A 26,230-nucleotide genomic window follows, 5' to 3' on the forward strand; every position below is an offset into this window, starting at 1 on the left:
CCTGTCCTCTGTGATGAACTTTTTTGGTTGTTTCCAGATTTTGCAATTACAAAGAATTCTTCACACGTGTTCGAGTCTTAGAATTTTCTAGAATTGGAATTGCCAAGTCAAAGGTTGGTGCATTTGTAGTTTTAATAGAGGTTGCCACATGGCTTGCCATGGGAGTTGTACCACCAGCAATGTTTAGGAGTGCCTTGTGGGCTATTGACTTTGAAGTCTCGGGGGTAGGAATTTGAGAATTTGAAAATAGGCATATTTAAATATCTATGTCATATTTAAATGTGTTTCAATATGTACGTCACTATTGCGTCATTGTATTTGAGTCTGTTTTTAAAAGGTGGCAGTTTTAGTGGCAATTTTCAAATATCCAGAGTTATCGGGTTGAGAACAGATGAATAATAAGATAATTTGAGGAACCTCTGGATTCATGGCCTCTCTTTCTTTCTTATGCCACTCTAAATTCTTTAAGATCCACTCAGTGTTGCCTTTTTCTGTGGAACTTTCTGTAATCATTCTAGCTTTTACTGATGTGGGACCACATTTAGCTCCCATTCTCAATGATATGTTTTATTCTAATTAATATCTACCACTTTTTTATTGTGTCGGGAGAATCAAAATGCTAAAATGGAAAGAGCATGGAGGGATTTAACTCTTGGCTTTGCCCTATGATTTTTGTCTAGTTCTTGGGACACAAACAATAACATTCAATAAATACTATTTTCTCAAGTTTTTTTTAAGCCCCCTCAAGTACTTCATTATAGCATTTTAAGCATAACTCTTAATATTTTTCTGAGTATAAAAGTAACAATGATTGATCATTATAGAAAATGTGAGAAATGGGGAAAATTTTATACAGCAGCAAATAAAAATCACCTAGAATCCTACCACACACAGGTCATTACTCCATCAGTTCTTTTGTCCATGTGTGTATGTGTGTGCCTGCGCGTGTGTGTGAAATTAAATTGGATGTAACATGCTGAGGCAGTTTTTACATTTCCCCCCTTCACCCTCCCAACAGCTAACATTTGGAGTACCCCTCCCAGAACTTATCTTATGCACATACGTACATAATACAAAATGTAAAGAAAATTTTTAAAAACAAAATAGAAGCACAAGTATACCATGCATAATGCTGAACTTGTTTTTGCAGCTTAGAGATACATGGTCAGCCCCGCTGTTTTGTGAGTATGTACCCATCCTGGTTCTTCTAAACATTTGCACCATGTTCAATACAACATGTTAGCTGTATCCAGTTTTTCCTATTATAAAGAATGCTGAGATGAACATTAAAAAAATTTTTTTTGATGCTTATTTATTTTTGAGAGAGAGAGCGAGAGGGACAGGGTGTGAGTGGGGGAGGGACAGAGAGAGAGAGAGGGAGACAGAACGTGAAGCAGGCTCCAGGCTCTGAGCTGTCAGCACAGTGCCTGACAACTGTGAAATCATGACCTGGGCCGAAGTCGGACCCTTAACTGACTGAGCCACGCAGGAGCTACTGAACATTTTTTTTTTTTTTTTAAATAGTTGCATGTAAAATCTTGTGGGACAGATTCGTAGAAGTGGAAATGCTGGGTGAAAGGTCACACATACTTAAGTTTTTACAGGTTATGCCAGATTTCCCCTTAAAAATTCTTACCTGTGTATATTCGAATAAGTAACACGTCTGTAGCCTCATAAGCATGGAAAGTGATCAGTCTTTTTAATGTTTTTGCAACTGGAGAGATTTTTTTTAAATGACCTCTTGCTGCATGTTAATTGACATTTTCCTGATAGTGAGGATGAATGTCTTCATGAGCTTTTTAGCCCTGTTTCTTACAGCTATAAATGGCCCGTTTTTCTGGTTTCTTATTCGTTATTAGGATTTCTTTGACGCTGACTTTTGTATGTTACATATGTTGTAAGATTTTTCTCCCAGGTGGCTGTCTTGTCACCTGCATTATGCTGTCTTCAGCCATACGGGACTTTTTTATTTTATTTTATTTTTTTAATTTACATCCAAGTTAGTTAGCGTATAGTGCAACAATGATTTCAGGAGTAGATTCCTTAATGCCCCTTACCCATTTAGCCCATCCCCCCTCCTACAACCCCTCCGGTAGCCCTCTGTTTGTTCTCTATATTTAAGAGTCTCTTATGTTTTGTCCCCTCTATGTTTTTATATTATTTTTGCTTCCCTTCCCTTATGTTCATCTGATTTGTCTCTTAAAGTCCTCGTATGAGTGAAGTCATATGATTTTTGTCTTTCTCTGACTAATTTCGCTTAGCATAATACCCTCCAGTTCCATCCACGTAGTTGCAAATGGCAAGATTTTATTCTTTTTGATTGCTGGGTAGTACTCCCTTGTATATATATACCACATCTTCTTTATCCATTCATCCATTGATGGACATTTGGGCTCTTTCCATACTTTGGCTATTGTTGATAGTGTGGCTATAAACATGGGGGTGCATGTGTAGTCATACGGGACTTTTAAATTATGTGACAAAACCTGATATGGTTTCAGACTTTGGGATGTTAGTTAGGAGACACTTCTATACTTCCACATTATAATAGATTTTCTTCTGGCATTTTCATAATTTTGTTTTCTTACATTTAGACTGAGCTAGATTGATTGATTGAATTCTTTTCCTTTCCCTCTGTCGTTTAATCATGGAAATTGGCCTATTTTTGTATAGGACTTTTATGACTTAGAGCAGCTCCGTGTAATAATAGGTCAAGTTAAAACTGAATGGTGGAAATTTACATGTTCCAGATAAACTTTTTCTTCAGAGAAACTTTTTCTTCAGATTTTCAAATCTTTCTCTAGCTCTCATTTATTTAGTTTGTCTTTTTAAATAATGTTCCCTGGTCACTTTAGGACTGGGGCAGGGTGGGGGGGTGTTGGGGGTGTGTGTCACAGAGGATATGCGGGTGTCAGAAAGTCACTTCTGTCTACGGCCATACCACCCTGAACGCGCCCGATCTCATCTGATCTCGGAAGCTAAGCAGGGTCGGGCCTGGTTAGTACTCGGATGGGAGAAAGTCACTTCTGCTTTTGTCTATAATGTTTTATTCGCAAATGAAGGTGTTGCTTAAAAAAACAACAACAACAAAACAGGGGCATTTGGGTGGCTCAGTTGGTTTAGCGTCCGACTTCGGCTCAGGTCATCTCGTGGTTCACAGGTTCAAGCCCCACATCGGGCTCTGTGCTGACAGCTCAGAGCCTGGAGCCTTCTTCGGACTCTCTGTCTCCCTCTCTCTCTGCCCCTCCCCCACTTGCGCTCTGTCTCTGTCTCTCAAAAATAAATAAATGTTAAAAAATGAAACCGAGAACCAATGATTTGCTAATCTATTTGAAGTGTTGGGAGTTGGGCAGGTAATAGTAACTCATTCTCCCCCAAGGGGTTCCAGTGTGTTCGGTTGGTCACGCGTGCGGTCAGTGTGCACCAGAGCAAAAATTCCTTGCCTTGAGGGGCTGGGCTGAGCCTCGCTGTTTCCAGCCCTATCCTGTTACAGTTATAAAATACGTTCCATCGTTTGACCTTCTGCTCTAGAACACTTTGCACGCTATTATTCCACATTTCCTCTTGGATACCTTTCTCATCTGTACACCGGGATCTAGTTATGTAGAAGCAATAAATACTTCAGAGCATAAACATTTTTGTTAAGAATTGAAGTACTTTTCTAAATCTGTGAGCACAAAAGGAAAATGGAAAGTTACTGAGTACGTGATAAGCTCAGGACCAAGAATGCCGGGAGAGTTTTATTTTTATGTTTAGAAAAGAAACATGAAGTGTTGCTTATCTGTGGGTGTGAAAAATCTATTAAGATAGCATATGGTGACCATTTCTATTTTTTTTTTTTTTTTTTTTAATTTTTTTTTTTTACGTTTATTTATTTTTGAGACAGAGACAGAGCATGAACGGGGGAGGGGCAGAGAGAGAGAGGGAGACACAGAATCGGAAGCAGGCTCCAGGCTCCGAGCCATCAGCCCAGAGCCCGACGCAGGGCTCGAACCCACGGACCGCGAGATCGTGACCTGGGCTGAAGTCAGACGCTCAACCGACTGAGCCACCCAGGCACCCCTATGGTGACCATTTCAAAATGCTTTTTCCCCCTGCTCCGATGGAATCTGACAACTTCAGTCTTGCCCAAATGCATTTTTACCCCCTGCAGTGGACCAATGGCACATTATTTCTTATTTGGATTCCCTTGGGGATACTGCAGATATTTGGACCATTTAATTCTTATTCCTCACCTTAACGTTAGTTCTTAGTATCTACCTTTCAAATCTTTTTATTTTTTGAGTGTTAATTTTTTATCCCCCTTTCCTCTAATTGTAATGGTTCTAATAATAAATAATTAATTAGGTATTTTGCTGTGGCCAGATACTCTGACAGCTGCTTTACATGCCTTACTTCATGTAATCCTCCCAGTACCCTGTGATGTGTAGTTACTGTCACAGTTGACCCTGGAGCAGTGCACTTAACCACCTCCCCCACACACAGTTGAAAATCCTTTGTAACTTATGACTGCCCCCAAACTTAACTATTAATAGCCTACTGTTGACTGGAAGCCTTTGTGTTAATATAAGCAGCCAATTAACACATAGTTTGTATGTCATATGTATTATACGCTGTATGCTTTTTTTTTTAATGTTTTTTTATTTTTGAGAGAGAGCGAGAGAGCGAGCATGGAGGAGGGTCAGAGAGAGGGAGACACAGAATCCGAAGCAGGCTTCAGGCTCTGAGCTATCAGCACAGAGCCCAACGCGGGGCTCGAACTCACGAACCTTGAGATCATGACCTGAGCCGAAGTCGGACACTTAACCGACTGAGCCACCAAGGTGCCCCTCTACGCTGTATTCTTACAATAAAATAAACTAGGGAAAAGAAAATGTTAAATCATATGGGAGAGAAAATACATTTACATACCATCTTGTAAAAACTCCACGTGTAAGTGGACCCGTATAGTTCTAACCCATATTGTTCAAGGACTTTTCTTATTTTCATCTTACAGATGAAGAAACTGAGGCTCAGGAAGGTTAAATAGTTTGCCCAAGATTTTACAGTTAGTGAAAACTGAAGGCTGGCTTCCAAATTCAGGAGTCTCTTACTTCAAAGCCCAAGCTCTTAACTGTTATAAGGTCTTTCGATTTTTTTTTTTTCCCGTCTTTATGAGTAACTGGATGTGTCCCCATCCTTTCCAGGATGAGGCTGAGAAGAGAGTATACATCTCACCACAACGGCTGGTTCCAGTTCTCAGTCAGTTGCTACTTGATCCAGAGGGGATGGTTAAGTCATCTCCAAGACCCATTTAGCGTCATGAGTCGGACAAGAGGCATTCTTGCAGGCCTCTCTTGTGGTGAAGAGACATACGGTCAGCGTTGCTAATTATACCTCACCCCTTCTTTTCCTTGAATCTTGTCAAGGAGCAGAACTCACCTCCCTCATTCCCACTCTTCCGTCTGGTAACACAGTGGTGACTCTTGGCCTTAGAAGTGTCCTGAGAGGCCATGCGTCCTTTAGACTCCCAAGTATTTGGGTAGCTTTGGTTCTCTCTCTGCCTTGCTCATGCAAGAGCTTCCACTCTATGGGCAGTTTCCTAGAACCTCTTCTTTCCACTTTCAGAAAAAAAGAGCAGCTCTAACTTCTTAATGTTAGATCACAGTGACTCACAACGCAGCCTGTAGTTTAGACGGTTAACTGTGGGGAAACAGGACTCGCTCCCATTTTGACCAGAAAGCATTAAAATACATATCTGTGGTGGGAATCTCCAACCTCTGTAATGTTGGGGCATGCTGGCCCTTCAGTAGGGCTGACAGGGCCACTGACGACGTAAGGTGAGAAAGAAGTGAGGGGAAATGGGAGGGAAAGGACCCGTGGGGTGTCCCCACAATTTACCTCGTTGTCTCCGTGTAGACTGGGCACCAGTCAAGTTGAGAAGCTGTTGTTGTTTTCTCCTACAGATGCCAACAAGACTGTGTTCTGTGAAAGGTCCTCCTAGTATAATCGTCCTGCCCCTGTTTCAGATCTGAGTGGCCCTTGGTCATGTATAGGTGACCCTCCGTGTCTATCAAGTGGGTCTGGTGTTGGCCAGCACACGAGTTGGTATTGTCTTCTCTGATACCACTGTGCCTCTGCAGAGATTAAAATTGTGTAGAAAAGGTAAAGTTCTTGTTTAATGTTCTGAGTTTTTGGACTAGGTTCTAGTGTAGCAAATGGGCCTTTTTTGGAGGGAGAGGCAGAAAACAAAACTGACACACGGAAGGAAAAAGGTAGAAGTTTGCTCTGGTACATCGCACACAGGAACTAAAACCCTGGGGGAAATCCTCGTGTCTCCACCTCAGTCGATAGTCGCTTTCCAAGCCCAACCTGGTAAGTTCCAAAGTTTTCATCACAAGCCTGGAGGGAGGTGCAGTTGTGCTCTATCAAGACCGGTGAATGGAAGTTGGAATACGCCAGCAGCCCCCGCAGAGCTCTTACACTGCAGTTTTCTCTACAACCTAGATAAAAGCATCAGAAAAGCATGTCAGGTGAGGCTTGATTTTAGAGTTCTTCTGGGCCATCCCTAGTCCTATATAATTATTGTAATGAAATGTGTAGATTAAAAAAAAAATGTTTATTATTTTGAGAGAGTGTGAGCGAGGGAGGGGCAGAGAGAGAAGGAGAGAGGGAATCCCAAGCAGGCTCAGTGCTGTCAGCACACAACCGGATGTGGGGCTCGATCTCATGAAACATGAGCTATACAAAATGGGAAATACTTCTGTTGTGTCATTTACAGCCAAGGATGTTTTGATGAATATGGCACACAATGACTAAGATTTTAAACTATGACCTAGTGGTGCACGTGTTACAATTACTAATGGTGCTCTGTCAAAGGTGATTGTTACAGAAGCAACTGCTATATTCTGAGCTCGCTTCATGAGTTGCCACGGAAATGCTTGTCATGGGAGAAAAGGTTGAATTCAAGGTTATGTGTGAGACATTTTTCCTCTGCAAAGCTTTCTGTAATTTTTTTTTAAAAAAAGCTTATTTGTTTATGTTGAGAGACACAAAGAAGAGGGCAAGTGGGAGAGGGGCAGAGAGAGAGAGAGGGAGACAGGAGAATCCCAAGCCAACTCCGTGCGCTGTCAGCACGGAGCCTGATGCGGGGCTCAGTCTCACAAACCATGAGATCATGACCTGAGCTGAAATCAAGAGGCGGATGCTCAACCGAGTGGGCCATCCAGGCACCTTGCCCTCAAAGCTTTTTGGAAAAACCTAAGTTACCTTTAAATGTTTAGGTCTGGAAGGGACCTGGGTTGGTTGTAGAAACGAGCCTTCCTATCCCCCAGCCACATTATGGAGAGGAGTGACTTTGTATTTGCTCAGAGCCTTGAGATTGGAGGGAAGAGAAAAGCCGGTATTGAGGGCAAAGTCCTTTATTACTAGTGGGTTGGTTTTTGACTTGTACTTTACTGTTAATAGCTAACATTTTATTGAGCACATACTGTGTCCCACTTATTGAGCTAGGCTGCTAGATTGAAACCCTTAGAACAGCCCTTTGAGCTAGATGCTACGTGACAACCTTCATTTTTATTTTTTTAAAGTTCACATAGTATTATTAGGAGATTTTTTTTTTTTTAACGTTTGTTTATTTTTGAGAGAGACAGACAGAGCATGAGTGGGGGAGAGGCAGAGAGGGAGGGAGACACAGAATCTGAAGCAGGCTCCAGGCTCTGAGCTCTCAGCACAGAGCCTGACATGGGGCTGGAGCCCACGAACTACAGGATCGTGTCCTGGGCCAAAGTCAGACACTTAACTGCTGTGCCACCCAGGCACTCCGACGACCTTCATTTTTATAGATGAGGCTTAGGAAGCTAAGTGAATTGTCAAGTTGGTAAGAAATGGAGTTAGGACTTGAACTCAGGTATTTCTGGTTTCAGAGACCATCCTGGAATAAGCCCTTAGCCTCAATTCTCTGTCCTCATTCATTTGTTCAGTCAGCAAACCCGCACCGTTGATCTGATGCCTGCTGTGCATAAGTGCTCTCACCGGGCTGTGGAGCTGCACTGTTGACTGTGAGATGTCCGTGGCCTTCAGCAGCTCACGACTGAATGGCAGAGTGGGATAGTGCTGGGGGGGGGGGGGGGCAGGGGGCGCCCAAGGCAGAGCCAATTCAGACAGGCGGCATCAGACCTTAGAGTGGGGCATCTAGAAACGTCTCCTGGAAAGGTGACTCCACATGAGTTCTGAAAGGGAAGTAGGAGTCAACTGGGTGCAGATCGGAGAGTGGGGTGTGGAGGATAGAAATGGCTCCGTGCAGGTGTGGTGCACGTGAGGAAAGAAAGGGTGGCTGGGCTGAGACCATAGTACAGTGGGTAAGCCTTTGGGCTTCGCTCTGCCAGTTCCTGGCTTTTTGTTCTTGAGCCAGATCTCACCCTCTTCAATCCTCTGTTTCCTCTGATAAGTCTGGGGATAAATAATATACCTATCTCCTGGGGCTGTCGTAAGTTTAATGACGTATGGCCTGAAACTGCTTATCATCACAGTGCTTGCCACATAGTAGATGCTTTGTACCTTGAAGCTACAGTTACTAATGGCCATCGTCCTCATCACCATCCTCCTCTTCCTCCTCATTATTTAGGTAGACAAGGAGCAGATCTTGAAGGACCGTCCTCACGCGGCCGTATGAGCAGCCTTAGCCCCTCCGTAGACCAGGGAGAATTCTGATGTCTTCGAATGCCGTCACGGGAGGGTAGAGTGAATTTCTTATTTTGAGGAGCAGCAGCAAGCTTATTTTGATGACACGCATCTCAACGGAGCAGAGAGGTCAAGAGCCTGTCTTGACGTCCGTGCTTGCTATGGGGACATGTGTAAGGAGAACAAGGCAATACTATTACTTTGTGTCGGTTTTGGCGAAAAACCGTTTAAACACAGCTGTCAAACCTCTTTGCAGAGAATGCCATTTGCCCTCTGATTCTTAAGAATTCATCCTCAGTAGATTATGAGCATCCGAAGACAGGAACCATATTGTACTCTTTGTTGTCTATAGTGTCTGGCAACTGGTAATTGCTCAGAAGAAACGAGAGGGGTGAGTGCACGTTGGTGGCATTCCTTCATGTCCTGGCACTTGCTATTTAAAGGAGGGCAGATGGCGTTAAGGACAAAGGTGAGAGTTGTGCCAGTGCACTCAGTGATTTTTATATGCTCGTGATAATATCGCCCTGCTTACATTTGGTTTCTCTTGTGCACCTGTGCAGACCGTTGTTCCAGACTCAGTTAAGGTGTGTAATAGGTGAGCTCTGTGAGGACGGCACAGCTGTTGGTCTCACATGGTTTTATCCCTACCGTCTAGCCCAGTGCCTGGCATGGAGTAGGTCCTTGACAAATATTTGCAATAACGGGGGCGCCTGGGTGGCTCAGTCAGTGAAGCGTCCGACTTCAGCTCAGGTCACGATCTCATAGTTCTTGAGTTTGAGCCCCACGTCAGGCTCTGTGCCGACCGCACAGAATCTGCTGGGGATTCTCTGTCTCCTTCTCTCTCTGCTCCTCCCCCGCTTGCACTCTGTGTCCGTCTCTCTCGAAAAGAAACAGTAAAAAAAAATTTTTTTTAATATGTGCAATAATGAATTTCTTTTGAAAAAAAATTTTTTTATTTACTTAATGTTCGAGAGAGAAAAAGTGTGCCTGCGAGCCGGGGAGGGTCAGAAAGAGAGGGAGCGAGAGGAAATCCCGGTACTGTGGAGCCTGACATGGGCTCGAACTCACCAACCGTGAGATCGTGACCTGAGCTGAAATCAAGAGTCCAACACTTAGCTGACTGAGCCACCCAGGAGCCACCCTTGCATTTGTTTTAATACTGGAATTGGCTTACAGGGAGCGCGTGTGGTGGGGTTTGTGCTCATATCTGCACTTAACCCATGAAAAGAGAAAAGTGTATAGTTTTTTTCCCCCCTCTGGTATTTATTCTTTTGATTTTTTTAAAAACTTCAGCTTTATTGGAGTATAACCACAGATAAAATTGTAAGATGTTTAAAGAGAGTGTTGCGATTTGAAATACATATATATCGTGAAAAGATTCCCTGCCCCCCCTCCCCCATCTAGTGAATGAACCCCATTCATCCCCTCACGTGTTTATCTGATATTTATTATTCTGTTGGCAGAATGAAAGGATACTGTGGAGAATTTGACCAAAGTGCAGAAATTAATATGAACAGGTAGGAGGTTGGTGCCTCTGGGTGACAGTAGGTCAGCTCTTCCAGATTTCCTGAGAAACGCCGAAGTTAAAGCTTGGGATATGCCAGTTGGTCATGTAAATATCAGACCTTCCCCACGTTTTTGGGTTATTTTTCAGCACCACAGTATCAAGATTGGCCTCCGTTCACTTTCAGAAGGGATGGGAGGATCCAAGGGGGTTGTTTCTGTTGTTGCAACAGAGGAGGAACATATGGCAAACGCCAGGCGTGTGTCTAGAGCAAACACCAGGCACACGTTGGGTGAAGACTGGGGCTTCTCCCTTTCCACTCCCGCTAATCTCAATTCTTTCTTTTTCTTCCGACCTTGGGGTCGTCTAGCAACTTTGTTCCCCTTGTCCTAGGTGCTATTTTTCTCACGCGGTTAACTAGTTGTATACAACACGGTCAGTGGGTCATGAGCTCCACGTTAGATTTCCATTGGTAGAGACTGACTTCCTTGTATCCCTCCAGACTCTAGAAAAGTCACAGTAAAGGCTCCTTTAAGATATTATGGAAGATGGGAGACTACACAGCCTAAGTGAGACTGTGAATTCCATCGCTAGCTAGTATGTTGTCTTAGAGGAGTCAAACTCTGTAGGCTTCAGTTTACTCGTCTGTAAAATGGGTATAATGCTTATGCACAGTTGATGATGTGGGTACTAGAAATAACCTGTGCAGGGTTTAGTATGGAAGAAATGCTCCAGAAATGCGAACTATAATTTCTGACAAAATTCGGGTATGGCTTTGGCCATGAACATTTAGTGACCATAATACTGACCCTCTGAGTCATGTTGCTCAGAATGGTGCCAGCATCTATGGATAGGGCCTATAAAAGGCTGGATGTCTTCAGCCCCTGCCCGTCACGGGTTCAGGCTCAGCACAAGATCCATGTGTGCTTGTGTTGGGATTAACCTTCTGTATTATTTGGGTGGTGGGGGTGGGGAGCTGGAGGTCTAGGTCAGTTGTATTTTGCATTCCTCTTCAGGTGCACTTCTCCTAGCTCAGTGTCCATTGGCCCTTCTTTATTCTTCTATTCTTATCTAATAAGGACTTGCTCCTGGCAGTTGTCATGGACTTCCTGAAATCGGGCAGGACGCTCCTTCTCTCCTTGCTGAAACAATTCCAAAGGCTGACTGCGGGGCATTCAAAGGAGGCTTTCCTTGCTAGAGAAACCCCTCTTTGCTCCGTCTGGGAGCCTTCATGATGCTTTTTGTTCTGTGGCAGACTCCTGGGAGAGACACAAGGCCCACTTAAAGGGCTTAGCATGAAAAACATAAAACCTGGTAAGTGCTCAGTAATGTTAGGTAGGACAATGGTGGTGACAGTGGCAGCGGCAGGTAAGGACTGAGGCTCACTGATACCCCATCACCCTTACCGCCATCATTCCAGAAGAGCAGCGCAAATGCTCTGGTTAGACTCAGTTCAGTGCCTTTTCCGTTCAGTATAACGATGCAGATAATGTGTACAGCTTAGCCAAGTGTGGTATGTGGATCGGGGTTTCTTTCTTGAACACATTGTTTTCTCTTGAGTTTGTAAATGTTTCACCTTTTCACTTGCTTGGTTTTCTTTAAACATCTCCGCATACCTCCAACCGCTTTAAAGAACTCCTTGTGCACAACTTTGCACGTGAGCCAGTCGTGTCACGATATTTCACCCCTGCCCCCTTCTCTCTTTCCATCCGGACACCTCCCTCCTGGAGCCCTCTCACTTCCTGTGCCATCTGGCCAGGGAGGAGGAACATGTCCTTATCAAGTCGTTCCAACAGTTCCCCGGCTTTCACATCCTTCCCTACTCACAACCTACACTCTTGGCAAAAATGAGACACCTCACAAAACGAAACCCACACCTGGCCCCGTGTGCCTCTCAAAGTTAAGCTTCCAGAGGGCCTGCCTGGCTTACTCTCCCAGATTTTTCCCTTCTGTATTTGTATTTTTTTGGTGTGGGGTTTCTGACATCCCCTTGTTCATCAGACACGGAGCTTGTAATGTGTGTGTCGTATTCCTCTCCAGGATTTGAAGTGATTTTTCAGTTGGGAAAACATCTTTGTTTCACCACTGAAACCCAATTATCTTTCAACTTCTAGCTCTTTTTTTTTTTTTAATGTTTACTTATATATTTTGAGAGAGGGTGAGCCAGCAAGTGGGGGCGAGGCAGAGAGAGGGGGAGAGAGAATCAGGCTCCCCACTCAGCACAGAGCCCACTTAGGGCTCGATGCCACGACCACAAGATCAGAGATCATGACCTGAGCCGAAATGAAGAGTGGGATGCTTAAAGAACCGAGCCACCCAGGCATCCCCTCCAGCTCTAGCTTTCTAGCTATTGACTGGATTCAGGTAACCGGACAGAGCAAAGAATTAAACCTAAGTGTTCTAGACCCTCTTCAGACATTCTTTGTCCTTTGTCATAGTCTTCATTATCTGACATAGACGAGAGCACAGTTAGTTAGCTTTTCTTGTGGCGTCTTCTCCAGTGAGAGATCTTTTTGTTTAAGGAAGGATTTCATGGGCAAATCCAACATGTGTGCTCTGTGTTTTCTGCTGAACATGAAGCCCATCTCCATGAGTTAGGTTGTAAATGCAACTTGTCTCAGTTTTGTTCTGCAACAAAAAGAAAACAAGAAGGATTTAGAGTGAATAGGGAACCACAGAGATAGATGATTGCAGGGCAATTAACTAGTCCCTAAAAAGAGAAGGCAAGAAAGGTAGGAATATTTATGTTGGGGAATCTGAGGCAGTGAGTGTCATAATAAGAGTGTTAAATATATGAAGGTGTGATGCGGGGATGATGGTTCCCAGTTGCCCTTTTCAGGATGAAAGACTTCAAGGAGGAAATAGATACAATTATGAATAGAGATTTAAGTATATTTTACAGAGAAGAAATTTCAACATGGTAAAGATTGTTACTGGAATAAGCTGTTAAGGTATGACCATCTTGAGTATTTTTATTCGATGTGTTCACCCACAATCTAAAAGTTCTAAATTAGGGGCGCCTGGGTGGGTCAGTCAGTTAAGCATCCAACTCTTAATTTCAGCTCAGGTCACGATCTCATGGTTCTCGGGATCGAGCCGCCTGTTGGGCTCTGTGCTGCTGGTGTGGAGCCTGCTTGGGATTCTCTCTCTCTCTCTGTCTACCCCTCCCCTGCTCACACTCTGTCTCTCTCAAAATAAAGGAATAAACCTAAGAAAAAAAATAAAGTTCTAACTTAGTGTATAAATGACTCACTGCCATTACATTTTTTTTTTTTCCAAATTAGTTCACTCTTCCTTGAGAGGGTCCAGGCACAGGTACTGGAATGAAATCTTCGTTTTTTTACTACTTGTCTACTTTAGTTCCTATATCAGAATCCTCATTTACCAATCTGACTTACAGGAAGCCGTGCTCTCGAAGACTAAGGACTATGGCTCCAGTGTTTGCGTAAATGCAACAGTTAAAAAAAAATCATATGTAATAGTAAGATAAAGAGAATATTTTGGGGGCACCTGGGTGGCTCAGTTGGTTAAGCATCCAACTTCGGCTCAGGTCATGATCTTACGGTTCATGAGTTTGAGCCCCACGTTGGGCTCTGTGCTGACAGCTCAGAGCTTGAAATCTGCTTCAGATTCTCTGTCTCCCTCTTTCTCTCAAAAATAAATAAACACTAATTAAAAAAAAAATCACAATGTCTTAATTTTTATTCTTGTGCTGAATTTGCATTGCTTTTGCTTCAAATATTGCATTTATATAGAATAAAATGAGCGCGGACATAAATCTCAAGTGAAAATCTCTCCACACTGGAAGCTCTTCTTTTTAATTTTTTTGAGGAAGAGGAGAGGGGAGGGAGAGACGGAGAGGGAGAGAGACAGTCCCAAGCAGGCTCTGCACTGTCAGCACAGATCCCGATGAGGGGCTCGGGGCTGTATCCCATGACCATGAGATCATGACCTGAGCCAAAGTCAGGAGTCAAATGCCCAACTGACCAAACCACCCAGGCAACTTCTCTTCTTTTTTTCTACTTAAGCTGCGGACCTTTGCTACCTCCCCTTCTACCTTCTGCAGATTATCCGGAACCCAAGAACGGTCTCCAGATGGTCGGTGTGCATTTGCATCCACTCCTCGTCTCTTCTCGTCCTTGCCTCTGTCTGGACGAATCTCTTCCCAGCTGCCCAGTGTATGTGCCGCTCTGTTTTTATCCTTGCCCAGCATGTCCTACCATTTGGTAGGCAGAGAGGGTGTCTTTACTTGTTCTTTGGGATTTCCCACAATCAGTAGTCTGGGCTGAGCGAATAGTAGTTTTTGAGGAAATGGTATATAAATATAAGGAAGTACAGTCATTTGATGTTCGGGCCAAGTAATTTCCATAGTTGCTGCCTGACGGAGGACAGTGTGTGGTATTTCTCAAAAGCTATCCTCAGAACTGCTGCTCCTGAAGTTGTGGCATGGTGACATAGCACTGGAACTAACGAGAGAAAGGATCCTGTTCATTGCAGACTGGATTTGGGGGGCCATTCTGCCACGCAGACCTGCTCTCGCATTAGGACTTCGATATATCCTTTTTGGGTTGAAATTTTCCTTTCCTAAAGCGCTTCTGCCTTGCTGAGGAACCATGCTTAAGGTGACCCAATAAGAAAAAGGAAAGCTGTAACCTGATCTTGGTCCTTTTGACTCCAAGTTTGATTCCTTTCTGTTCTACGTTATGCAGCTTTTCAGTGGAGTACTTAAGAAAACACATCATTTTGAGCATTTTGCAGGTAAAGAAATGGAAATCATAGTGACTTACTATAGCTTCTGCATTTGACAGTCCTTTGGGAATCAGTTTAGCTGTACGTAGTAAGAGATTTTTAAAACTTACAGGTTTTGACTTGGGAGCATTCCTCCTTAAGAATCTATGTAAAGAGAGGGGTGCCTGGTGGCTCAATTGATTAGGTGTCCGATTCTTGATTTAGGCTCAGGTCGTGATCGATCTCACGGTTAGTGATTTTGAGCCCTGTGTTGGGCTCTGTGCAGATAGTACGGAGCCTGCTTGGGATTCTCTCTTTCCCTCCCTCTCTCTGCCCCTCTCCCACTTGTGCTCTTGTGTGCTCTCTTTCTCTCTCTCTCAAAATAAATAAATAAACTTAAAAAATATTTAAAAAGGGGGCACCTGGGTGGTTCAGTCGGTGAAGCGTCCGACTTCAGCTCAGGTCATGATCTCACGGTTCGTGAGTTCGAGCCCCACGTCGGGCTCTGCGCTGACAGCTCAGAGCCTGGAACCTGCTTCAGATTCTGTGTCTCCCCCTCTCTCTGCCCCTCCCCTGCTCATGCTCTGTCTCTCTCTGTCTCTCAAAAATAAACAAACGTTAACAATTTTTTTTAATATTAAAAAAAGAATCTATCTTAAAGAGAGAATTAGAGGTATATGCAAATCTTTTTGAACAATAGCAAAAATCAGAACCAAACTAACATGTCAGCAACGGGGAACAGTTAGATAAATGTCGGTCTATGCTGTAGAAAACTATGCAATAGTTTAAACTTGTTTTTGGATAAGTTTCAGTAATATGGGAAAGTAATAAGTAGCAATCAGAAAGAATGAAAGATGTCAAACGCCGTAGTACAATCCCAGCTATGTCAACAAATTTAAAATAAAAGAATGGGATAAAATATGCGAAAGTTTTAAATTGGTCGTGTCTAGGTGGTGACATTTGGGGTGAGTTTTGTTTTTTCCTCATTGTTTCCTATAATTTTCAATTCAGTAAAGATGATTAAAATTTTTAGTTAAAGTAGAAAAGGAGGGGCACCTGGGTGGCTCAGTCGGTTGAGTGTCTGACTGTTGATTTCAGCTCAGGTCATGATTTTGTGGATTCAGTGGATTGAACCACAAGTTGGGCTCTGCTTTGACAGTGTGGAGCTTGCTTGGGGATTCTCTCTCACCCTCTCTCTCTGCCCCTCTGCTATTTGTTCTCTCTCTCTTTCTCTCAAATAAATAAACTCTAAAAAAAAGAAAAAAGAAGAATGGCCTCTCTAGGCTTAATAATTCAAAAGAATGGAAACTCAGGGAAGTCCCAGGGTTTAAGTGGCTTTTTTTTTTTTTTATATCAATGTTTGTTTATTTTTGAGAGAGAGAGAGAGAGAGAGAGACAGAGCATGAGTGGGGAAGGGGGCTGAGAGAGGGAGAGACACAGAATCTGAAGCAGGTTCCAGGCCCTGAGCTGTCAGCACAGGGCCCAGTGCGGGGCTTGAACTCAAAAACCATGAGATCTTGACCTGAGCTGAAGTCTGACGCTTCACCAGCTGAGCCACCCAGGCGCTCCAGGGTTTAAGTAGTTTTAATTCCAATTTTGAAAAGGAATGCTTGATCTCAAGTGATTTTTTTTTTTTATTTTTGCTTTTTCTCTTAGTCAAGGTATGATTTATGTGGTGCTAAAAGCAATATGGTTAATGAGATTTGTGTTCTAAGCATTGTTATTTATGAAGGGAGCATATATGATCAATGTGTATTTTACTATGTGTATCATCTAATTGTAAAAACTGGGCTTTGGAGCCCATCTCTGCCAGCTGCTTGCTTTGGAACTTTGGCCAGGTTATGTAGTCTGTTTCCTTATCCATAAGCTGGGATTGTGAGGGTTAGATGATACAGTGCCTGCAATAGTCTAGCCTAATTCTGACACATAGCAACCACTCAGATGATCTTGGAGCTGAGATGGTCAGTGATGACTGATATAACACTGAAGGAAGGCTTCTCCTCAATGTTTTTATATCTAGCATTTAGGAGAAGCAGTATTTAAAATAATAGTTCTTGGGGCACCTGGGTGGCTCAGTCGGTTAAGCGTCCGACTTCGGCTCAGGTCATGATCTCACGGTCCGTGGGTTCGAGCCCCGCATCGGGCTCTGTGCTGACAGCTCAGAGCCTGGAGCCTGCTTCAGATTCTGTGTCTCCCTCTCTCTCTGCCCCTCCCCTGTTCATGCTCTGTCTCTTTCTCTCTCTCTCTCTCTCTCTCTCTCTCTCAAAAATAAATAAATCTTAAAAAATTTTTTTAAATAATAGGTTTTTGTTTAACACAGTGTTAATACTCCAAAGATTGCATATTGCCAAAGTAGATGTTGTGCTCTACCTTTTATCCCTCTGAGGATGGACCTGTTCCATCCTTTCTCCAAGCTCGTGTAGGCACAAACACATACAAGATGACTGGCTTCGCTTTGGGTCTGCATGCCTTACTCTGCAGCTTTTCCAACAAGCTGGTAGTTACAGAATTTTTGACGGTTGTTGCTCTGAGTTCATAGCTAAAGATTGAGCTGATTTTTAATAACAGCATAATGCCCTAAATCATGTGGCTATGCCAGAGTGCATTCAAACGTAATTCCGTCATAGATATGCAGCTCGTTTTTAGGCCCCCACCCTCTACTACAGATGATGTTTACTGCCCCATCCTTATACGAGATCCTTAAGATCCATTGCTTTTAAAGTGGCATTGCTGAGTTAGAGTGTGCGTTAATTATAGTGCAGAGGGATTTGGGGTGATAAAAGCTGTAGAAGCGTTGTTGGTTCCTGGCTTCTCACCATCTAGTTGAAGGATAGATACGCATTTTCTTTTCCCAGCGATATTTTTGCTTATGTACCAAGATTTCGGCAGACAGGGTTTGTTTGCAGGGAGATTTGAAATCCTTAATATTCTGAAACATAGGTGTAAATCAAGAGAGCAAAGGGAGCCTCTTGAATTACGTTTACCCTGCGTAGCACTCGCCGTATTTATTAGATATGGCTTTGTGAGATATTGTACAAATTTAAGTCTCTCAGCTTTTAAGAACGAAGAGTCCGACCCGGGAACCGAAGCACTTGACGTTTTCGCTCCTGTTCCTTCCTCCGCCCACCCCCTACCGGGCTGCAGTCATCCCCTGCCCAGGGGGAGAGCCCTCCCCACGGGCAGCAGTGTCTCCAGAGGCCCCGGCTTACTCAGCGCTGATGCACGCCACTGAGCACATCTTCAGGTCTGAGGTCACTAACGGTAGCGGGAATGTTAGCATGCTAACAGTGTTTTTATGACAGCCGAGTGACCGTGCTGGCAACAGGTGCTTTTCTCTGTCATGTTACTGAGGGCTACTTAATGTACAGCACGAGTTTTTTCCAAGAACCCACTTGGGTTGTGTGTGGGGGTCTCATAGGCAGGGGACCGAGGGAAGAAAGGACAATTACGATGGGCTTCCTGCGCGTGTCTGTGCACGTGTGCTTGTCTGTTTATCGCGTGGGTGCCAGCCGGTAGCATGGGCATCGCTGTTTAGAAGCTTCGTTTTCTCCCATCAGTGATTGACAGTTGCTTACAGCGGTGGGGAGCATGCAACTCGGTAGCAGCCGACGCTGGCTCCTACCTGTTGCCATTCTTTCCCCCCTCTGATTCAGCTACTTGGCTCCGGGGAAGTGATTGCATCGTTAACGCTTCAGAACCCGCTGGGTTGTATTCCTGACTCACTGACTTGGTCCCAGTCTCTGGAGCCCACTGTGCATCCTGTCCGTGGTTCCCAGTCAGTGAGACCTAGGGGTCTTGTATTCATGCTTCGCCTCCTTATGATAAATAGCCTTAGCTTTTGAAATTCTACAAACGTTGGCTTGTTGGAAAGCGATTCATACACTTGCGAACGTTGGCAGTCTGTGTTTCCTTGGGCTTCCTGCAGTATTCAGTGAAACAGCAACAATAACAAGGACAGTGACTGCAAACATACAAATAGTGCTCACCATGTGCCAGACTCCGTGCCAGCCCTCGATATGTTACCAACGGGTGTAGTCCCGCAACGGCACCTGGTGGGTATCGTTACCACCCCCATAGTATAAATGCAGAAAGGGAGGCAGCCTCTGAGCTATGGTTATACAGCCTGTAAGTGGCTGATGCAGGGAAATCGCTCCACATCAGGGTGAGGCTCACTGATGGGGCCAGAGAGACCAAGGAACATGGCGACGTACCCAGGGAAGCTGGGCACTGGCTGCATAGACCCCCTTGAAGAGAGTTGGCAGAGATTGCGTGGCTGCTGCTTCTGTTTGGATAGGAAGTGACACGGGTGAGTCCTCCCATCCGAAAGTTCTGGACATGCAAGGGGAGTTGAGGGAATTCAGGCATGGACAGGAAGGAAATGGGAGAGGGAGGTGTGGAAAACTTTGCTAAGGGAGGTCACTTGTAACAGCCTTTCACAAAGAACCCCTCTCTTGGTCAGCTCTGTCCCCGTTAGGGTGCACATCCCAGAGGAGGGTGAATGAAGCAGGTTGGAGGTATGTTTACCTTCAGCGAATTTCTTTCGTTTTGAGGAGTGAGTCATATGAACAGGCTGGAAAACCTCTCCGGTTGCTCTTGTAACTGTGTTTTTCAAATTGGTTTTTGAAGAGCTTGTATTGATGTGCTGGGATTATCCCTCTCTGCTGCACACACTGGAACCGTAGAAGGAAAGTTGTCTAGGTAAGAGGCACTGGGTCGGGGGGAGGAGGTATGGGGTGCTGTGGCAGGGATAAGACCCTGATTCTGCTGCCATGCCGTCTGGATAGAACATCCTGGGACTGAAATTGAGTCACCGGCCTCAGGATCCATTTCTGCCGTATCTGGATCGAGTCCACTCGGGCTGAGCAAAGATAGACGGCAGATGGCATATTGAAGCCTTCCTTATAGAATGTGGTTATTTGCTGTTGTCATTGTTATTTTCATATCACCAGGTTGTTTCCTACCCCCTTTCTGGGTATTTTAACATGGTTCATTGAGTAAGAACGTGGGGTCAGGTGGTATCCTTAGTAACTGTGTGATCTTGGGCAAGGTCTTAACCTCTCCAGAGTTGGTGCTGTCGTCTGTAAAAATGGGGGCATTAGGAATCACCGTCTCATAAGACCATTGGAGATAATGCTCAGGAAAATGCCTCTGTCATCGTATCTGCTTTAAAAATGGAGGTGCTCGCTATTGCCTTCTTGGTGTTCCAACACTCACAGGACTCTCCCATTCTTCTTCCCGGCTATGATTAGCTGTGACATTCCAGGACGCACATCACTGTGGGTGTAGACACTGACACCAGAAAGAACTGGATTTGGAGAGTTGCAGATTCTACTGTCTCTCAAAGAAGGGTGGAGTCTCGTAGGACAAAGCATTCCTGGCGTGAATAGACAGAGAAAGCTCATCAGAGAAGTAAGCCAGAGTCAGGTGCTCTGATACAGTCGATTAAGCAGGTTGGGCAGGAGGAATCCCTTCCCCTCTGCCCATTGGTTGTTCTTTGTACTTTTATCCAGCCTGTCAACTTTCCCTGCAAAAAGAATTTTTATTGCCCTCTTTTAACAATGAAATGAGAAATGCTCACTCTCAATTTGATCTAGTTAAATGTAAGTTTTCTTTTGGAGGGGCAGGAGGGGTTATATGGAGGAAGAATTCCGACCCCCTTTTCTCTGTAACATAGCTCCACAGAGTGGAGGATTTTTGCCAGGTTGCTTTACGAAGTGCCATTTAAGAAAGACTTCTTTATTAGAGAAAGAAAGAAAGAAAGAAAGAAAGAAAGAAAGAAAGAAAGAAAGAAAGAAAGAAAGAAAGAAAGAAAGAAAGAAAGAGACAGAAAGAAAGAAAGAAAGAAGAAACAACTTTTTAATGTGGGAAATTTCAAGCGCATACAAAACCATAAGGAAAGGTATGAGCCTTGTCTGCCACCAACCGCAGCTGGCAACTACGTGGCCAATATTGCTTCATCCGGACCCCCGCAGTGTCCCCTTCCCATTATTATTTTTTTAAGTTTATTTATTTATTTTGAGAGAGACAGTGCAAGCGGGGGGCGGGTTCAGAAAGGGAGAAGGGGACCGAGGGTCCAAAGTGGGCTCTGTGCTGACAGCAGCGAGCCCAATGCGGGGCTTGAACTCACGAACCATGAGGTTATGACCTGAGCCGAAGTCAGATGCTTTACCCACTGAGCCGCTCAGACGCCCCCCCACACCCACCCCAGTCCTGTTATTTTTGAGTAAATTCCAGACAACATATTATTTTATCTATAAAATATTCAAGATGTGCTTTGAATGCCTTAAGAGTCTCAGTGAGGTCAATAATGAAAGCTTTCATGTTTTGAGATCCTTCCTGTGGGAAGATCACGTCCCTCTAGAGACCTCAGGGTGGTGATCCTCAAAGTGGGGGATGGGGTAATGATTTTTTTTCAGCGATTACCTGTGGGGGGCTTTTTCAAACTGCTGGTCCTCACAGACCGTTGCCCTCCCCCCCCAACAGTCAAAAATGCAGCCTTTGATTCTTCACCAAACTGCTTTGCTATGAGTGTTAGAGCAGGAATAAACAACAGAGAACCACTGCTTGGGGTGGGGGAGTTGGGATTCCAGGTAATAGAGGCTTTACCACTCAAGAACCACTTTTTTTTTTTTTTTTTTTTGGTTATTTTTAACCACTATGGATGGGAGTTTACAAGTTTACAAGTTACACTGTGTTTACAAGTATATTTCTTTACTGCCATCTTAAGCAAAATATGCTGGGTGTTATTCCGTCATCCATATTTACTACAGGGTACTTTCGATACTATCTTCCATGCTGTGGAATGCTTAATTTTATAGTCTGCCTCCCTCATTGCCTCTCTGTTCCCTGCCAGCATACTTTTCTTTATCTCCTTTCAGTCTGCTAAGGGCTAAGGAGCAAGGTATGTAAGGTATATAAAGTCAGAGTAAATGCACTGTGAGGGTGGTTTGTGTTTGTTTGTTTGTTTGTTTCCTGAGCAGACCATTAATAAGGATTTCGTGATATATGATTGCTCAGAGGATGTTTGCCTCCATTTCCTGGTTTTCGGAGACATTCTGCACACATGTAGTTGCTATGTAGCCATTTTTCGTGGAGGTGAGGTACCACTGTGATGGGGTCCTGTAGCAGGAATCTTTGTTCTGACTTGCAGTGCAGCTCCAGATTTGGACAAATTTCTCTCCATCCCACCACTGAATGTTTGAAGTTGAGTTAGCGGGAGGAAAAGGAAGAAATTCAGAAACGACATTCTGCATTTGTTTTTGTAGTTATTTAGCAACTAAAAGTTAGGGGCTTGTGTTGTAAACCTCGCACAAAATTTTGCTTGGCTTCGAATAATGCAATGTATGGATGTAATCTGGGTATTCTATAGCACTAACATTTATAGAAGGAACTAACTCTAATTTTCACCAAAACGAACTACCTTCCTCTCTGCTGGGGAGGGGCAAAGAGAGAGGGAGACACAAAATCTGAAGGTAATAGAGGCTTTACCACTCAAGAACCTATTACCTATTACCATGCTGTCTCTCTCTTCTTTAAGGGGGAATCGGAGAAAGCATTTCCCATTTTCCCATACTCTTTTTTCCCCATGCCCTTCTACCCCTTTTTAAAACTCTCCTCAGAAAAATGACATAGTACTTTTTAAAACTGAGCTGTGCCTCATGCGTGTTTATACACAGGATGGACTCATTGCATCATTTTTTCCTTTCTCACACCCAGACCAGGGTTACATAGTTCTGTGAGGTGTGCTTGGGAGTTGTAGTAATATGGAATGCTGGAAAAATGCCAGAGACTGTTAGTAAATATAGAATGCAGTGGAACAGCAGTTAGCTTATGTTCGTGATTTCAGAACTTATGTTCAGATTTCAGAAGTAAGCGTACATAATATAACATGGGAAATAAAAAGATGACCGCGTTTAAGATTTGGATTTTAATTCCTGTCTTTTCCCTAAAGAAATTTAGTACAGGTAATTTAGTAAAGGGGATTAAGCTGTCTTTGGTTGATATTATGAAAGGTCTCTCCACTTCTTACTCATCATATTTAAAATTTATTAGATCAGCCGACTGACTTTTCTATGAGAAAGCTGGCTTTGCTCTGTGTTTTACATTTGGCAGGTGTTTTGTTGATATGTTTAGGGGGAAAAAAGAAAGTACAAGGTGCTGGAAATCCACAGCTGATTGTTAGAAGATGGAAACTTACATATTAGATCTTCTTAGGAAGCTGATCGGTCAGGAATGAGTTTTAGAAGTGACTTTGAAGCTTTTCTGTATGTCCTGTCCTCTTCTGCCGTAACTTATTCTATGAAAGGCCCTTAAAGTGTGTTTACAGAGCAAATATCCCTACAAATTGCTTTCGGCAATCGTGGGCACACTGGGATTCTTTATCACATCAAGAATTCCCTTGTTGTTTTGGCAAAGAACTTCATGGGATGTAGCATCTCTCTGGTCTTTGAGACCACGCCGTCTAAGACACATCAAGGGCTGGAAAAGACAGGCTTGGGTGGGAATGTTCTTATAGAAGTGTGGGTTCAATTTTTTACCCCTAAAGAGCACCAGCGAGCTGAATAACTTCTCATCCCTCTTCTCTGCACTTTTTAGCCTCTCTCACACCCTCACAAGTCAGATCTGTCTAAGGCTCCAAATTCCTTAGGTGCCACTGAGGTCACCTGGAGGCCCCTGCCCTACCTTGGCCTCAAAAACTCAACCCTTTCAGAACTCATTCTTTCTTTCATCATAACGACAAATATTTATTTAGCGCCCTGCCACATCCAAAGGCGACTACAAATCTAAACCTGACATAGCTCTCTCCCTTCAAAATTCTTGTGGTGGGGACGCCTGGGTGGCTCAGTCGGTTAAACATCCTACTTCGGCTCAGGTCATGATCTCACGGTTCGTGGGTTCGAGCCCCGCATCAGACCCTGTGCTGACACCTTAGAGCCTGGAGCTGCTTCAGATTTTGTGTCTCCCTCTCTCTTTGCCCCTCCCTGACTCGTGCTGTCTCTCTCTCTCAACAATTAATAGATGTTAAAAAAAAGAAAAAAAGATTCTTGTTGGGGAGCTAAGACACACACGGGAGTTTCTCTGGGGTGAGGGAGACTGTGCTATGCCATCAGCTGTAGAGATACAGCCATTTGGATTCTAAGACCCACAGCAATTGGGAATCAATTTCCACTGAAAAAAAGAACAGCTGCTTCACACCAGACACTGTAAGCATGTTATTGACTAAGATAAGGAAAAGGCCGCAACCTTCTTACCCACTTAGGATGGGCTCTGGATGGGAGCGTTTCTTCTAATGATTGGCTCCTTTCTGCTCTAGGTGACAGTACACTGGGGATGACAAGGTGGAGTGCTGGGACAATGCACGGTTCTACCCTTGGACTTGTCATCGCTTTGCATTCAACTCTGTGTTCTCTGCTTTGCCTGTTTTTTTGTTTTTAAGACTTTAGGTGGTCACGTACTCCGGTCCTTTCCACGGCTGTTTTGCTATCCTTTGAGCAAACTGGGCTTACTGTATGAGGGGGAAGAGGAAGGGGACCTTTATAGCCACTGAGTGCTCCACAGAAGCATTTTCTCATTTACTTCTCACAGATGGGCAGGGTGGGTATTATCTTCACAGATGAGTAAACTGAGGCAGGGAAAGGTTAAGTTGCTGGGTGTGCACTTAGGCCAGTTCCTGCAGGAAGATGTGCACATGTTCCCTTCCCTGAGCTAACTTTGGTTCTTAGAGAGGACCTTCTGTGCCCCTGACTTCACTCCTTCTGTCACATGGGTGTCCTTCCTTTCGGGGGAGCCTTTAACATGCACTTCCAATCCCTTCACACAAAGACCCACCAAGCTGGAGAGGTCAGAGTTGTTGGTACTTTCCTTGTCCTTTTTTTTTTTTTCCACATTTGCTTCTTTTTTTTTTTTTTTTAATTTTTTTTTTTAACGTTTATTTATTTTATTTTTGAGACAGAGAGAGACAAAGCATGAACGGGGGAGGGTCAGAGAGAGGGAGACACAGAATCTGAAACAGGCTCCAGGCTCCGAGCTGTCAGCACAGAGCCCGACGCGGAGCTCGAACTCACGGACTGCGAGATCATGACCTGAGCTGAAGTCAGCCGCTTAACCGACTGAGCCACCCAGGTGCCCCGCTTCTTTTTTTTTTTAATGTTTATTTGAGAGAGAGACAGTAAGTAGGAGAGGGACAGAGAGAGGGAGAGAGAGAGAGAATCCCAAGCAGGCTCTGCACTGTCAGCGCAGAGCCCGATGTGGGGCTCAGTCCCATGAACCATGAGATCCTGGCCTGAGCTGAAATCAAGAGTCAGACACCCAACCGACTGAGCCACCCAGGCCACCCTTCACATTTGCTTCTTACTCCCAGTGACTCTCGTCACTAAAGGGCTGGGGTCTAACTCTTTTATCCGATGCTACTTTTCTCACTAAGCTACATCTGTGAAAAAGAGGATCAGCAGATGATGTTTGGAAATTAGAATAAGATGCTGTTTGTCTTGAAAAAAAAAAAACAAAACATCGTGAGTCAGCACTATCGGCTTTACTATCTGTACTAACCAAGAAAAGAGTCTGTTTCCTTAAACTTCCATGAATGGAAGCAACATTTGCAGCTTGCTCTTATTTACTTGATATGTTCTTGAAGAGGGGACAAATAAAACTCATCCTTTAAGTGACTTCAGTTTTTAAAAGAGTTTTCCATTAAACAAAACCAAATCTTATGGCAAATAGAATTGACGATCCCCTAGTTTGAGCTCTTTTGGAAATCCAGTATCATCAGGAAAATCTACAGTTTCATAAGCATGTGACCTTTTTATGAGAATTTGGCATTTTGTTCTAGGTTTTACAATGTTCATGTGATGAAGTGAATATGCTGTGGCCCCTGAGAGCCACACAGGGAAAGTCGTCGGAGTCCCAGAGAGGACTTGTTTGTGATAGACCTTCACATCCAGTTTCCCATCTGGTAACATATCTTTTTTTTTTTTAATGTTTATTTATTTTTGAGAGAGAGACATGGTGTGAGTGGGGGAGGGGCAGAGAGAGGGGGAGACACAGAATCCGAAGCAGCCTCCAGGCTCTGAGCTGTCAGCACAGAGCCCGACTCGGGGCTCAAACTCACAAACCTCGAGATCATTAAGCTGAAGTCTGGCACTTGATCCACTGAGCCACCCAGGTGCTCCTGTCTGGTGGCATATCTTAATCCTCCCTCTCTCTGTCTATCAAGGGCAAAGCAGAGGAAGGAGGCTTAAAACCCAGATGGTGCTGGGTCACGTGTATTGTAGAACTGTGTGCCTTTGTAAATAGTTAGGAGATGGACTCATGATAACAAGTGCTATGGATTCTTTGAGA

The 26,230-nt window shown here is 44.0% G+C and overlaps 1 protein-coding gene across 3 annotated transcripts in view; it reads left to right on the forward strand.

The window, feature by feature from the left end:
- The window catches only part of PTPN14 (protein tyrosine phosphatase non-receptor type 14), a 173,512-nt gene that overhangs the window by 41,673 nt on the left and 105,609 nt on the right, over positions 1-26,230 (forward strand). Inside the window, exon 1 of one of the 3 annotated variants that reach the window (XM_058700653.1) lies at positions 19,342-19,591. The exons of the other annotated variants lie outside the window; for them this stretch is intronic. The gene's annotated coding sequence lies outside the window, so the exon portion shown is untranslated. Of the gene's footprint in view, positions 1-19,341; positions 19,592-26,230 lie in introns of those variants that run through there. 3 annotated transcript variants of the gene reach the window in all.

The sequence above is a fragment of the Neofelis nebulosa genome, chromosome 15, assembly GCF_028018385.1.
Source record: "Neofelis nebulosa isolate mNeoNeb1 chromosome 15, mNeoNeb1.pri, whole genome shotgun sequence".
In the NCBI taxonomy this organism is placed as follows: Eukaryota; Metazoa; Chordata; class Mammalia; order Carnivora; family Felidae; genus Neofelis; species Neofelis nebulosa.